This window comes from Symphalangus syndactylus, chromosome 11 (genome assembly GCF_028878055.3).
Source record: "Symphalangus syndactylus isolate Jambi chromosome 11, NHGRI_mSymSyn1-v2.1_pri, whole genome shotgun sequence".
NCBI classification, from domain to species: domain Eukaryota; kingdom Metazoa; phylum Chordata; class Mammalia; order Primates; family Hylobatidae; genus Symphalangus; species Symphalangus syndactylus.
Genome location: NC_072433.2, coordinates 17,477,176 through 17,491,264, shown reverse-complemented (window position 1 = coordinate 17,491,264; position 14,089 = coordinate 17,477,176). Strand labels below are relative to the sequence as shown.

The 14,089-nt window shown below is 47.3% G+C and overlaps 1 protein-coding gene and 1 non-coding gene across 2 annotated transcripts in view; both read right to left on the bottom strand.

The window, feature by feature from the left end:
* SAR1B (secretion associated Ras related GTPase 1B) overlaps positions 1-11,721 on the bottom strand; it is a 33,125-nt gene extending 21,404 nt beyond the window's left edge. Inside the window, exon 1 of the mRNA XM_055299541.2 lies at positions 11,410-11,721. The gene's annotated coding sequence lies outside the window, so the exon portion shown is untranslated. The remainder of the gene's footprint in view (positions 1-11,409) is intronic.
* Positions 11,722-13,539: 1,818 nt separating this feature from the next.
* On the bottom strand, positions 13,540-13,646 carry LOC129457985 (U6 spliceosomal RNA). The gene has a single exon (XR_008649500.1). It is a non-coding gene; the product is annotated as a U6 spliceosomal RNA (small nuclear RNA).
* Positions 13,647-14,089: the final 443 nt, after the last annotated feature.

The window sequence follows — 14,089 nt, the reverse complement described above, 5'->3', positions numbered from 1 at the left end:
AAGAATCACTTGTACCGGGGAGGAGGAGGATGCAGTGAGCCAAGATTTCACTACTGCACTCCAGCCTGGGTGACAGAGTGAAACGGTCTCAAAAAAAAAAAAAAAGAAAAAGAAATTATCCTAAATATAGAAAAGTTTCAAGTTTTATGTATAAAGATATGTGTCACAAGTGTTACTTAAGAAAAATTTTAGGCTGGGTACGGTGGCTAGCATCTGTAATCCCAGCACTTTGGGAGGTACAGGCAGGAGGATGGCTTGATCCCAGGAGTCCAAGACCATCCTAGGCGACATAGTGAGACCCTCTCTCTACAAAAAATGAAAAAAAAATTAGCTGGGCATGGTGGCTCATGCTTGTAGTCCCAGCTACTTGGGATGCTGAGTTAGGAGGATCCCTTGAGTCTGGGAAGTCAAGACTGCAGTGAGTCATGATTGTACCACTGTACGTCAGCCTGGGCAACAGAGCAGGATCCTGTCTCAAAAAATAAAAAAATACATTATAGTACATACGACCTATGAGGTACTTATCAAACCTCGTTGTGGGTGGTTGGGGAGAGGGAGGAAGAAAAATAGGGAGAAGAGAAAGAGGAGAAGAAGAAAGGTTATATTAATAAAGTAAGTTTCCAAGTCTATTATACCTGTGTGGAATAAAAACACTTTTTCTCTTTATGTTGGTCTTATTAGCAATTGGTTCCAGGTGGTAAATTTCTGGGTGTTATCTTTCTGTATCTTTCAAAGTGTAATCACATTATCAATTTTTTTTTAAGAGACAGGGGTCTCACTATGTTGCCCAGGTTGGTCTCAAAGTCCTGGGCTTAAGCCATCCTCCCACCTGTGCCTCCCAAAGTGCTGGGGATTACAGGTGTGAGCCACCATGCCTGGCCATTACTGAATGGTATAAAAAATCTTCTAAATCGGGCCGGGCGCGGTGGCTCACGCCTGTAATCCCAGCACTTTGGGAGGCCGAGGCGGGCGGATCACAAGGTCAGGAGATCGAGACCATCCTGGCTAACACGGTGAAACCTCGTCTCTACTAAAAATACAAAAAATTAGCCGGGCGAGGTGGCAGGCGCCTGTAGTCCCAGCTACGCAGGAGGCTGAGGCAGGAGAATGGCGTGAACCCGGGAGGCGGAGCTTGCAGTGAGCCGAGATCGCGCCACTGCACTCCAGCCTGGGTGAAAGAGCGAGACTCTGTCTCAAAAAAAAAAAAAAAAAAAAAAAAAAAAAAAAAAAAAAAAAAAAAAAATCTTCTAAATCATAGTAGAAAACTTCAGTATTTACTTGATATATCCCTTGATAAACCAATAGGGTAATATGGAAAATAAGAGAGAAAAAAGCCTCTTAAGAAAGATCACATCCCAGCCTGACCAACATGGCAAAACCCCATCTCTACTAAAAATAAAAAATTAGCCAGGCGTGGTAGCGCACATGTGTAATTCCAGCTACTAGGGAGGCTGAGGCAGGAGAATTGTCTGAACCCAGGGAGCGGAGGTCGCAGTGAGCCGAGATCGCGCCACTGCACTCCAGCCTGGGCGACAGAGCAAAACTCCGTATCAGGGCCGGGCGCGGTGGCTCAAGCCTGTAATCCCAGCACTTTGGGAGGCCGAGGCGGGTGGATCACGAGGTCAGGAGATCGAGACCATCCTGGCTAACACAGTGAAACTCCGTCTCTACTAAAAAATACAAAAAATTAGCCGGGCGTGTTGGCGGGCGCCTGTGGTCCCAGCTACTCGGGAGGCTGAGGCAGGAGAATGGCGTGAACCCAGGAGGTGGAGGTTGTGGTGAGCCGAGATCGCGCCACTGCACTCCAGCCTGGGGGACAGAGAAAGACTCCGTCTCAAAAAAAAAAAAAAAAAAAAAACAAAACAAACAAAAAAAAAACTCCGTATCAAAAAAAAAAAATTTTTTTTAATCACATATATAAAAATATACTTTTGACTGGGTGTGATGGCTCACACTGGTAATCCCAGGACATCAAGAGGCCAAGGCAGGCAGATCACTTGAGGCCAAGAGTTCAAGACCAGCAGCCATGGCCAACATTGCAAAACCCCAACTCTACTAAAAATACAAAAATTAGCTGGGCGTGGTGGTGCATGCCTATAATCCTAGCTTCTCAGGTGGCTGAGGCACAAGAATGGCTTGAGCCCAGGAGGCAGAGGCTGCAGTGAGCTGAAATCCAGCCACTATACTCCAGCCTGGGCTACAGAGTGAGACTCTGTCTCCAAAAAAAAAAAAAATTATTTTCTCTCTCTCTCTCTCTCTCTCTCTCTCTTTCAGGGTTGGGTGTGATAACTTATGCCAGTAATCCCAGCTACTCAGGAGGCCAAGGTGGGAGGAGCACTTGAGGCCAGGAGTTCAAGACCAGCCTGGGTAACAAAGCAAGACCCCTGTCTCTACAAAAAATAAAAAATTTGCTAGGCATACTGGCATGCACCCATCCCAGCTACTCAGGAGGCTGAGGCAAGAGGATAGTCTGGGAGGCGGAGGTTGCGGTAAGGTGAGATTGCGCCACTGCACTCCAGTCTGGGTGATAGAGTGAGACCCAGTCTCAAAAATAAAAAATAAAAATAAAATCACTCCAGCTCATGACTCTGACAAGTAATTCCTTCACCTCCCTCATATCCCACATCCACTCATCCCTAGTCCTATCAGTTTCTTGCAGTGAAGACTCATGCTTTCTTTGGTTCTCACAGGAACCACCTGGTTAAGAACCTTATGTCACATTCCTCAACAACCATCTTAACCTCAAAATTTGTCTCTACCCTTCTTATTTTTTTTGAGATGGAGTCTCCCTCTGTCGCCCAGGCTGAAGTGCAGTGGTGCGATCTCGGCTCACTGCAACATCCACCTCCCAGCTTCAAGTCATTCTCCTGCCTCAGCCTCCTGAGTAGCTGAGATTACAGGTGCCCACCACTATGCCTGGCTAATTTTTGTATTTTTAGTAGAGACGGGGTTTCACCATCTTGGCCAGGCTGGTCTTGAACTCCTGACCTCATGGTCCACCCACCTCAGCCTCCCAAAGTGCTGGGATTATAGGTGTGAGCCACCGCACCCGGCAACACATATTACTTTCTTACTTGCAGCTTTCCCTAGGTCAAAGTAAACTGCTTGCCATTCACTGCGGGTAACCCGTACTTTGCCATCTTAAAACCTTTGCCCTGCCGGGTGCGATGGCTCACGCTTGTAATCCCAGTACTTTGGGAGGCCGAGGCAGGCGGATCACGAGGTCAGGAGATCGAGACCACGGTGAAACCCCGTCTCTACTAAAAATACAAAAAAATTAGCCGGGCGTGGTGGCGGGCGCCTGTAGTCCCAGCTACTCGGAGAGGCTGAGGCAGGAGAATAGCGTGAACCCGGGAGGCGGAGCTTGCAGTGAGCCGAGATTGCGCCACTGCCCACTCCAGCCTGGGCGACAGAGAGAGACTCTGTCTCAAAAAACAAACAAACAAACAAACAAACAAAAAAACCTTTGCCCTTATGCCTGTAATCCCAGCACTTTGGTGCTTAAAGCAGAGCAGAGGCTATCTCCAGGATTCATAAAGTGTGTGACCTTGGACAAGTTATAAATTTCTCCTGAAAAATCTCTCAGGGTGTATAAAGATCAAATGAGGTAAAATGCACAAAATAAGCCTGGTTGTTGTTATTATTAAGAAGTGAGGCAACCAGGTGCAGTGGCTCACGCCTGTGATCCCAGAACTTTGGGAGGCTGAGGCAGGCGGTCCCAAGGTCAAGAGATCGAGACCATCCTGGCCAACATGGTGAAACCCCATCTCTACTAAAAATACAAAAATTCTGGCCGGGCGCGGTGGCTCACGCCTGTAATCCCAGCACTCTGGGAGGCCAAGGCGGGCGGATCACGAGGTCAGGAAATCGAGACCATCCTGGCTAATACAGTGAAACCCCATCTCTACTAAAAAATACAAAAAATTAGCCAGGCGTAGTGGCGGGCGCCTGTAGTCCCAGCTACCCGGGAGGCTGAGACAGGAGAATGGCAGGAACCTGGGAGGCGGAGCTTGCAGTGAGCCAAGATGGTGCCACTGCACTCCAGCCTGGCACTTCTCCTCCCAGGTTCTGTTTTTCTAAGCCAAAAACAGAAAAGGGTGAGAGAGGTGAAAGGTGGGCCAGAATTGTGCCAGCAAAGTGGAAGAGAATATAGGGGGTTCAAGAATTCAAGAGAAGTTCAGGGTTGGGTGGTGGCAAACTCCAAGGCCTGGCTCTGGCATGGACAGATAAAGAAAAATGGAGGTGAAAGATACTGGAAGCTAAGCTAGAGGGTACACTGTCCACATTGACAGGCAGTATAATCACCTGGAAGACTGGAGGGCACTGATACAGACTGTGAATCAAGTGGCAAAGTCCTCACTGAAGATGACTGTTGGTAGGTGAGAGCTAAGGAATGGTGAAAAGCCTTGACAGCAAAAGGATTTTTTGCATAAGGATGGTACCAATTTGCTGTTGTAAAATTTGTCCCAAGAGAGATAATCTAAGAAGACACAAACTCTGCTTTAGAAAATAATAATATATGTATTTCTTTAAAATTGTGGTTTCAGCCAGGCACAATGGCTCACACCTGTAATCCCAGCACTTTGGGACACCGAGGCGAGTGGATCTCGAGGTCAGGAGTTCAAGACCAGCCTGGCGAATGTAGCAGAACCCCATCTCTACTAAAAATAAAAAAATTAGCTGGGTGTGGTGGCACACACCTGTAATCCCAGCTATCCAGGAGGCTGAGGCAGGGAAATCACTTGAACCCAGGAGGCGGAGGTTTCAGTGAGCCGAGATCGAGCCACTGCACCACAGCCTGGGCGACAGAGCAAGACTCTGCCTCAAAAAAAAAAAAAAAAAAAAATTGTGGTTTCTAGGAACCTTAAAACAAACTAGGAGTAATTAGAAACAGAATTAACTTTTTTTATTGTTGTTTTAAGTAGAAGTAAAAATGCCCGACTAAGAATAAAAGTTACTTAGCTGCAAACAGATACCTGAGCCCAGAAAACAGGTTACACAACACCATGAACACACTATTAAGACGTGAAGAGCAAAGGTCAAGAACAAGGAAACATACACACGTCAGCAGATTTATTTATTGCACCAATACCAAACAGGAAAAGTCTCTATGCAGATTAGAAAAGTGATCTACTCAAGTAACATGAAAACCACTGCAAAGGATGTAATGGAACAGAATCTCAGATTACAAGTAACTTCTTAAAGCCTTGTTCCATTAAACTAACATGGATGGCTCATTTAAATGAAATATCCCGGATAGATAAATCCATAGAGTAAGTATACTAGTGGTTGTCAGACTGAAGGAAGGAAAAATGGGGAATTATTGCTAATGGGTACTGGGTTTCTTCTTGGGATGATCACATGTTCTGGAATTAGATAGTGGCAATGTTTACACAACATTGTGACTATACTAAAAACACTTAATTGTACAATTTTAAAAGGTCGATTTTATGGTATATCAACTATATCTCAAAAAAGCTATTATAGAAAAATTTTAAAAGCAAATTTTAAAAAGGTTATATGGCATTTAATATTTAAAACTGATTTACATGAGTAATTACACAAAACCATTTACTTTTTTTTTTTGAGACAGAGTCTTGCTCTGTCGCCCAGGCTGGAGTGCACTGGCGCGATCTCCTCTCACTGCAAGTTCCGCCTCCCAGGTTCACGCCATTCTCCTGCCTCAGCCTCCCGAGTAGCTGGGACTACAGGAGCCTGCCACCACGCCTGGCTAATTTTTTATATTTTTAGTAGAGACGGGGTTTCACCATGTTAGCCAGGATGGTCTCGATCTCCTGACCTTGTAATCCGCCCTCCTTGGCCTCCCAAAGTGCTGGGATTACAGGCGTGAGCCACCGCGCCCGGCCACTTTTTATTTTTTTGACACAGAGTCTCCCTTTCACCCAGGCTAGAGTTCAGGAGCGCCGTCTCTGCTCACCGCAACCTCAATCTCGGGGACTCAAGCAATCCTCCCACCTCAACCTCCTGAGTACCTGGGGCTACAGGCATAGGCCACTATGCCCGGCTCATTTACTTTTTAAAACTGGCAGGGCGTGGTGGCTCACGCCTGTAATCCCAGCACTTTGGAAGGCCGAGGCGGGCGGATCACGAGGTCAGGAAATCGAGACCATCCTGGCTAACACGGCGAAACCCCGTCTCTACCAAAAATAAAAAAAAATTAGCTGGGCGTGGTGGTGGGCGCCTGTAGTCCCAGCTGCTCCGGAGGCTGGGGTGGGAGAATGGCGTGAACCCAGGAGGCGGGGCTTGCAGTGAGCCGAGATTGCACCACTGCACTCCAGCCTGGGCGACAGAGCAAGACTCCATCCCCCGAAAAAATAAATAAATAAATAAATAAAATCACACATTAAGGGCTGGGCACGGTGGCTCACGCCTGTAATCCCAGCACTTTGGGAGGCCAAGGTGGGCAGATCACCTGAGTTAGGGAGTTCGAGACCAGCCTGACCAACATGGAGAAACCCCGTCTCTACTAAAAATACAAAAATTAGCCGGGTGTGGTGGCACATGCCTGTAATCCCAGCTACTCAGGAGGAGAGTCGCTCGAACCTGGGAGGCAGAGGTTGCAGTGAGCTGAGATCGCACCACTGCACTCCCGCCAGGGTGACAGAGCGAGACTCCGTCTCAAAAAAAAAAAAAACACACACACACATTTAGTTTGTGACCAGCCTTGGCAACATGGAAAAACCCCATTTCTATAAAAATACAAAAATTAGCTAGACATGATAGCATGCACTTGGTGACAGTGAGACCCTGCCTCAAAAAAATAAAAATAAAAAATACACATTAGTTCTCAGGGGTCCTGTAAAAAAAAAATACACATAAGATGACAAAATACAAATACCCAAAAAGTACTGTTGGGAGAAAATAAGGGACATAATAGTCTAAAGAGGCAAATATGACATTGGAGTATGATTGTAGAATCAATGCACTAATAACTTTGGGATGGAAAGCATGGTAATGCTATGGTGAAATGGATGTAGTAACTGTCCTAGAATACAAATATCCAGGCTGAGCACAGTGGCTCATGTCTGTAATCCCAGCACTTTGGGAGGCCAAGGCAGGAGGATCACCTGTGACCAGAAGTTAAAGACCAGCCTGAGCAACATAACAAGATCCCATCTCTAAAAAAAAATTTTTTTTTTTTTTTTGAGACAAGGTCTCAGTCTGTCGCCCAGGCTGGAGTGCAGTGGTGCAATCTCAGCTCACTGCAACCTCCACCTCCTGGGTTCAAGCAGTTCTCTGCCTCAGCCTCCTGAGTAGCGGGGATTACAGGCACCCACCACCATACCCAGCTAATTTTTTTGTATTTCTAGTAGGGACGGTGTTTCACCATCTTGGCCAGGCTGGTCTTGAACTCCTGACCTCGAGATCCACTCGCCTCGATGTCCCAAAGTGCTGGGATTACAGATGTGAGCCACCATGCCCGGTACCAAAATTTTTTTAAATTACCTGGGTATGGTAGCAAGAAACTGCAGTCCCAGCTACTCAGGAGGCTGAGGCTGGAGGATTGCTTGAGCCCAAGAATTCACGCAGCGAGCTATGATCACACCACTGCATTCCAACCTGGGCAACAAAGTGAGACTTCGTCTTTTAGAAAAAAAAGAGAGAATAAGGATGAACTGGGCATGATGGCTCATGCCTGTAATCCCAGCACTTTGGGAGGCCAAGGTGGGGGGATCACTTGAACCCAGGAGTTTCAGACCAGCCTGGGCAACATGGGAAGACCCCATCTCTACAAAAAAAAATACAAAAATAGGCCAGGCGCGGTGGCTCACGCCTGTAATCCCAGCACTTTGGGAGGCCGAGGTGGGGGGATCACTTGAACCCAGGAGTTTGAGACCAGACTGGGCAACATGGGAAGACCCCGTCTCTACAAAAGAAAAAATACAAAAATAGGCCAGGCACGTTAGCTCACCCCTGTAATCCCAGCACTTTGGGAGGCCAAGGCAGGCAGATCACGAGGTCAGGAGTTTAAGACCAGCCTGACCAACATGGTAAAACACCTTCTCTACTAAAAATACAAAAATTAGCTGGGTGTGGTGGCGTGCACCTGTAATCCCAGCTACTCAGGAGGCTGAGGCAGGAGAATCGCTTGAACCCAGGAGGCGGAGGTTGCAGTGAGCCAAGATCACGCCACTGCACTCCAGCCTGGGTGACAGAGCAAGACTCCATCTCAAAAAAAAAAAAAAAAAAAAAAAAAAAAAAAAAAAACCAAAACCCAATTAGCCGGGTGTGGTGGTGGGCACCTGTAGTTCCATCTACTCGGGAAGCTGAGGTATGAGAATTGCTTGAACCCGGGAGGCGGAGGTTGCAGTGAGCCAAGATCATGCCACTGCACTCCAGCCTAGGCAACAGGGCAACATTCTGTCTCAAAGAAAAAAAAAAAAGAAAAAAGAAAAAGAAAACTAAGGATAAAACCATGACAAATATAAATAGTAGAAAATTTTAAACAGTGGTCAAGGTGAGGGCTGGGCAAGTGGCTCATTTCTGTAATCCCAGCACTTTAGGAAGCCGAGGCAGGCAGATCACTTGAGGTCAGGAGTTCGAGACCAGCCTGGCCAACACAGTGAAAATCCGGGTTGGGATGAGTATTTAAAGTGAGTGAGCGTAGAAATACTATGCTCAGCCAAGTGAGTACTTAATGAAATGAGCGTAGAAGGCTGGGGGAGATGGCTCATGCCTGTAATCCCAGCACTTTGGGAGGCCGAGGGGGGCGGATCACCTGAGCTTGGGAGTTCGAGACCAGCCTGACCAACATGGAGAAACCTCGTTTCTACTAAAAATACAAAATTAACCGAGTGTGGTGGCATATGCCTGTAATCCCAGCTACTCAGGAGGCTAAGGCAGGAGAATCGCTTGAACCCAGGAGGCGGAGGTTGCAGTGAGCTGGAGATCGCGCCATTGCACTCCAGCCTGGGCAACAAGAGCGAAACTCCATCTCAAAAAAAAAAAAAAAAGTAACTGTAGAAATACACCTATAGCAGGACACCGTGGCTCACGCCTGTAATCCAAGCACTTTAGGAGGCCAAGCCGGACAGATCACTTGAGTTCAGGAGTTCAAGACCAGCCTGGCCAACATGATGAAACCCTATCTCTACTAAAAATACAAAAATTAGCAGGGTGTGGTGATGCACACCTGTAATGCTAGCTACTTGAGAGGCTGAGGCAGGAGAATCACTTGAACCCTGGAGGTGGAGGTTGCAGTGAGCCTGGAGCCACTGCACTCCAGCCTGGGTGATAGAGCGAGGCTCCGTCTCAAAAAAAAAAAAAGAAAAGAAAAGAGAAAAGAAATAGTAATATAGCATTCTAACTTGTAAGCTTCAAATGATGTGGCAATGATTTTCATTTCTTTTTCTATTTCTTTTTTCTTTTTTCTTTTTTTTCTTTTTTCAGCAACAGTGTCTTTTTCTGTCACCCAGGCTGGAGTGCAGTGGCATGATCACAGGTCACTATAGTCTTGACCTGGCTTCAAGCAATCCTCCCATCTCAGCAGCAAGTAGCTGGGACTACTGGCCTACTAGCCAGGGCCCTGAACCCAGCACATTTTTTTTTTTTTTAATGTAGAGACTGGGTCTTGCTATGTTGCCCAGGCTGATTTTCATTTCTGTTAGACTCATCTTTTTTCTTAATTCTTGCTTGAATTTCTATTCCAGTACAATAATGCAAGTCAAAGGAAGGTTAAAATGTACCTTATTTAAACTGCTAATATTTGTAATTACTTACAGTGCATCTCTGACATTTCTAAAATGAAGACACCTTCCTTTACTACAAACTCAGAAAATGCCAATGAACTATCTTGACATTTTTTAAGTTCAAAACATTTTGGTGACAGACACAAGTCTACTGAAAGGTATAATAGTAGATATGTTGCTTTGCTATACTGGCACCACCATTTATTTGTCATCTGTAAAATGACAGCTAGTGCCTTACTCATAGTAGTCAATAAATGTTCCTTTTCTTTCCTTCTTTCATTGTTTCAATGCGACTTACTCTTCACTGATATTTTAACACGGAATATAGGACGTCTTCAAAGACACTTAGTAATATAAAGGCTGATGTAAGAACACACAAATAAATAATACTAGGTTTAATTTTTCAAGTTAAAAAGACTTCTTCACCTCATTTTGTCCACTGTACCAAACACCTTAAATTGCTGACGAATTTGGTTCTGTCAGCTAACAATGTCAAAGTTTTAGCTGTTTTAAAACAAATCTACTTGGAAAAGCTTCAGCACCTTAAAAATCAGTACAGTGGCCCACTGAGGCGGCTCATGCCTTTAATCCCAGCACTTTGGGAGGCCGAGGTGAGCAGATCACCTGAGGTCAGGAGTTGCAGACCAGACTGGCCAACATAGAGAAATCCCATCTCTACTAAAAATAGAAAAATTAGGCCGGATGCGGTACCTCACACCTATAATCCCAGCACTTTGGGAGGTCGAGGCAGGCGGATCACGAGGTCAGAAGATAGAGACCATCCTGGCTAACAAGGTGAAATCCCATCTCTACTAAAAAATACAAAAAAATTAGCCGGGCGTGGTGGCGGGCGCCTGTAGTCCCAGCTACTCGGGAGGCTGAGGCAGGAGAATGGCGTGAACCCGGGAGGCGGAGCTTGCAGTGAGCCGAGATCGTGACACTTCACTCCAGCCTGAGCGACAGAGCGAAGACTCCGTCTCAAAAAAAAAAAAAAAAAAAAAAATACAAAAATTAGCCGGGCGTGGTGGCACGCGCCTGTAATCCCAGCTACTCAGGAGGCTGAGACAGGAGAATCGCGTGAACCCAGGAGGCGGAGATTGCAGTGAGCCAAGATCGTGTCACTGCACTCCAGCCTGGGCAACAAGAGGGAAACTCTGTCTCAAAACAACAACAACAAAAATTTAAAAAATTAAAATAAAAATCAGTACAGTTTTCTCAACAGTGTATCTTTTTTCCACTTAACTGGGACTTTGGGCTACGGAAAACGTTAACCAGTACTAGTAAGGAAGCTCAATTTGCCTCTACGCTAATTGGGAGCGCTGAAAACACCAGGCCGCGCGTCATAGCCTCTTGAGCTGTCAGTGAGACCCGCCACCTTCACCTTACCAGGTAAGGAAACTGAGGCCCAGGGGAAGGAAGGGGCTTGCCTGCAGCCACCTCGTTCTTTCCTGAAAAGACCAAGCGTCTGACAGCAGCAGTGTTCTGCCCCGAGGGCTATCAGACGGTCCCGCGGAGCATGGATGAGACCTGTTCTCCCTCGCGCCGCCTAACCCCGGGGTGAAAAACAGGTGCCCCTTCGCCCCTTCACGCAGTGCCACAGGCAGGGACCCAGAGTAGATCTTGGCCCTAAAAGTGCGCCTTCTAGGGGATCCATAGCTGCTGCCCACCGGTCCTGCCAGAAGGAGGGGCTGTCACTCACCTGCGACTGGAGAGAACGCAATCCCCTACTTGGCGTTGGCCGTACAACAGGAGACCGAACTGCAAAGCGCGATGGCTGCCGTGGCCCCAGTTCGCATCAGCCCCTTCCGGGCCGGCGGTTGCCTCACTAGCGACAGTCCGCAGGACCGCGTCGCCGAGCGCCCTAGGTTCCGCCTCCTGGCAGTCTTGCTGCCAGTTCCCCAGTCGAGCGAGCCTGCTCGCAACCCCTAACATCGCCCGGGTCTCCCAGGCGCCTGGTCTCCCAACACCCGCCGGCCCGAAGGGATTTTAGGGGCCTGCGTGCCGAGAAGGGAACACCCCGTGCCTCCCTAGGGGAAATTCCTTTTGGCTTTTTTTTTTTTTTGAGACGTTGTCTCTCCCTGTCTCCCAGGCTGGGGTGCAGTGGCGCGATCTCGGCTCTCTGCAGCCTCCACCCCCTGGATTCAAGCGATGCTCCTACCTCAGCCTCCCGAGTAGCGGGGACTACAGGCACCTGCCACCACTGTCCGGCTAATATATATATATATTTTTGAAACGGAGTCTCGATTTTGTCGCCCAGGCTGGAGTGCAATGGCGCGATCTCAGCTCGCTGTAACCTCCGCCTCCCGGGTTCAAGCGATTCTCCTACCTCAGCCTCCTGTGTAGCTGGGAGCACAGGCGTGCACCACCATGCCCGGCTAATTTTTGTATTTTTAGTAGAGAGGGGGTTTCACCATGTTGGCCAGGCTAGTCTCAAACTCCTGACCTCAAGTGAACCGCCCGCCTCAGCCTCCCAAAGTGCTAGGGTTACAGGCGTGAGCCACTGCGCCCGGCTAATTTTTGTATTTTTAGTAGAGACTGGGTTTCACCATGTTGGCCAGGCCGGTCTCAAACTCCTTAGCATAAGCGATCCACCTGCCTCAGCCTCCCAAAGTGCTGGGATCACCACCGCACCCTGCCTAAAATACATTTTCAAAGTACATGTGTTTATTGAATTCATTTTTTTTCTTTTTTTGTTATTTGTGCTTTTTGAATTCACCAGTGATTTACACAATGTAGCTATGTACCAGATAATGTGTTGGATGCTGGTTATTCAGCTTTTATTCAGCTGGTTATTCAGTTGTTTTATAGACGGTCTTGGCCGGGCACGGTGGCTCACACCTGTAATCTCAGCACTTTGAGAGGTCAAGGTGGGCAAATCACCTGAGGTTAGAGTTCAAGACCAGCCTAGCCAACATGGTGAAACCCCATCTCTACAAAAATACAAAAATTAGCCAGGCATGATGGCAGGTGCCTGTAATGCCAGCTACTCGGGAGGCTGAGGCAGGAGAATCGCTTGAACCTAGGAGGTGGAAGTTGCAGTGAGCTGAGATCACACCATTGCACTCTAGCCTGGGCGACAGAGCGAGACTCTGTCTCCGTTTCAAAAAATAAAATAAATAAAATTAAAAATAAATTTAAAAAATTATATATATATATATATATATATATATATGGACGGTCTTGCTCTTTCTCCCAGGCTGGAGTCCAGTGGTGCTATCATAGCTCACTGCAGTCTCAATCTCTTGGCCTCAAGGAATCCTCCCACGTAGCTGGGACCACAGGCGTGTGCCATGAGGCCCAGCTAATATTTTAATTGTTTTGTAGAGATAGGGGTCTCATTATGTTGCCCAGGCTGATCTTGAACTCCTGGGCTTAAGCGATCCTCTGGCCTCTGCCTCCCAAAGTGCTGAGATTACAGGAGTGTAGTCAGATAGTCAGCATTTTTTTTTTTTTGGAGGCGGAGTCTCGCTCTGTCGCCCAGGCTGGAGTTCAATGGTGTGAGCTTAAGCTCTGCTCACTGCACCTCCGCCTCTCAGGTTCAAGCAATTCTCCTGCCTCAGCCTCCCAAGTAGCTGGGACTACAGGTGCACTCCACCACGCCTGGCCAATTTTTTGTATTTTAGTAGAGACAGGGTTTCATAGTGTTGCCCAGGCTGGTCATGCCCGACTAATTTTTTGTATTTTATTAGAGATGGGGTTTCACCGTGTTGCCCAGCCTGGTCTCGAATGCCTGAGCTCAGGCAATCCACCCGCCTTGGCCTCCCAAAGTGCTAGGATTACAGGCGTGAGCCACCGCACCCGGCCGTAGTCAGCCTTTTTGTATGTTTGTTTTACTATGGAATGGTTCATGAATTTGCCTATCATCCTTGTGCAGGGGCCATGCTAATCTTCTCTGTATCATTTCAATTTTAGTATATGTGCTGCCAAAGAGAGCACACAGGTATTCAGCTTTAAACAAGACTGTTTTGACACCAATATTCTTTTCTAATGGATTGGCGTTGCCTTCTTTAAATGCATCAAGAGCTGTTTAGGGATTCTCAGCAAAGCCTTCCATTGGCTCTGCTGGATCTCCTCTTTCTGCTCCAGCCTCAGGAAGTGCTTCACTCTCCCTTGACAGTAGGGTTTCCCTCCGCCAGAAAAACTTCTACCCACCTCTGCATATCACCTGGCTAACTCCTACACACTTTTTAGGTCCCAACTCTTCAGGTCTTCCTCTCATCAAGGCCTTCCTCCCAGATTTGGTTAAGTCCTCTGGTACAGATTTTGAGATGGAGCAGGGACCCCTCTTAGGGGCCTGACTGGCCCTCCCAACGAAGTATGGAAATAAGGGAAAATCTCGAGTTCCTTTAAGGGAAAGTCCCTACACCTAGCTAGCCCTG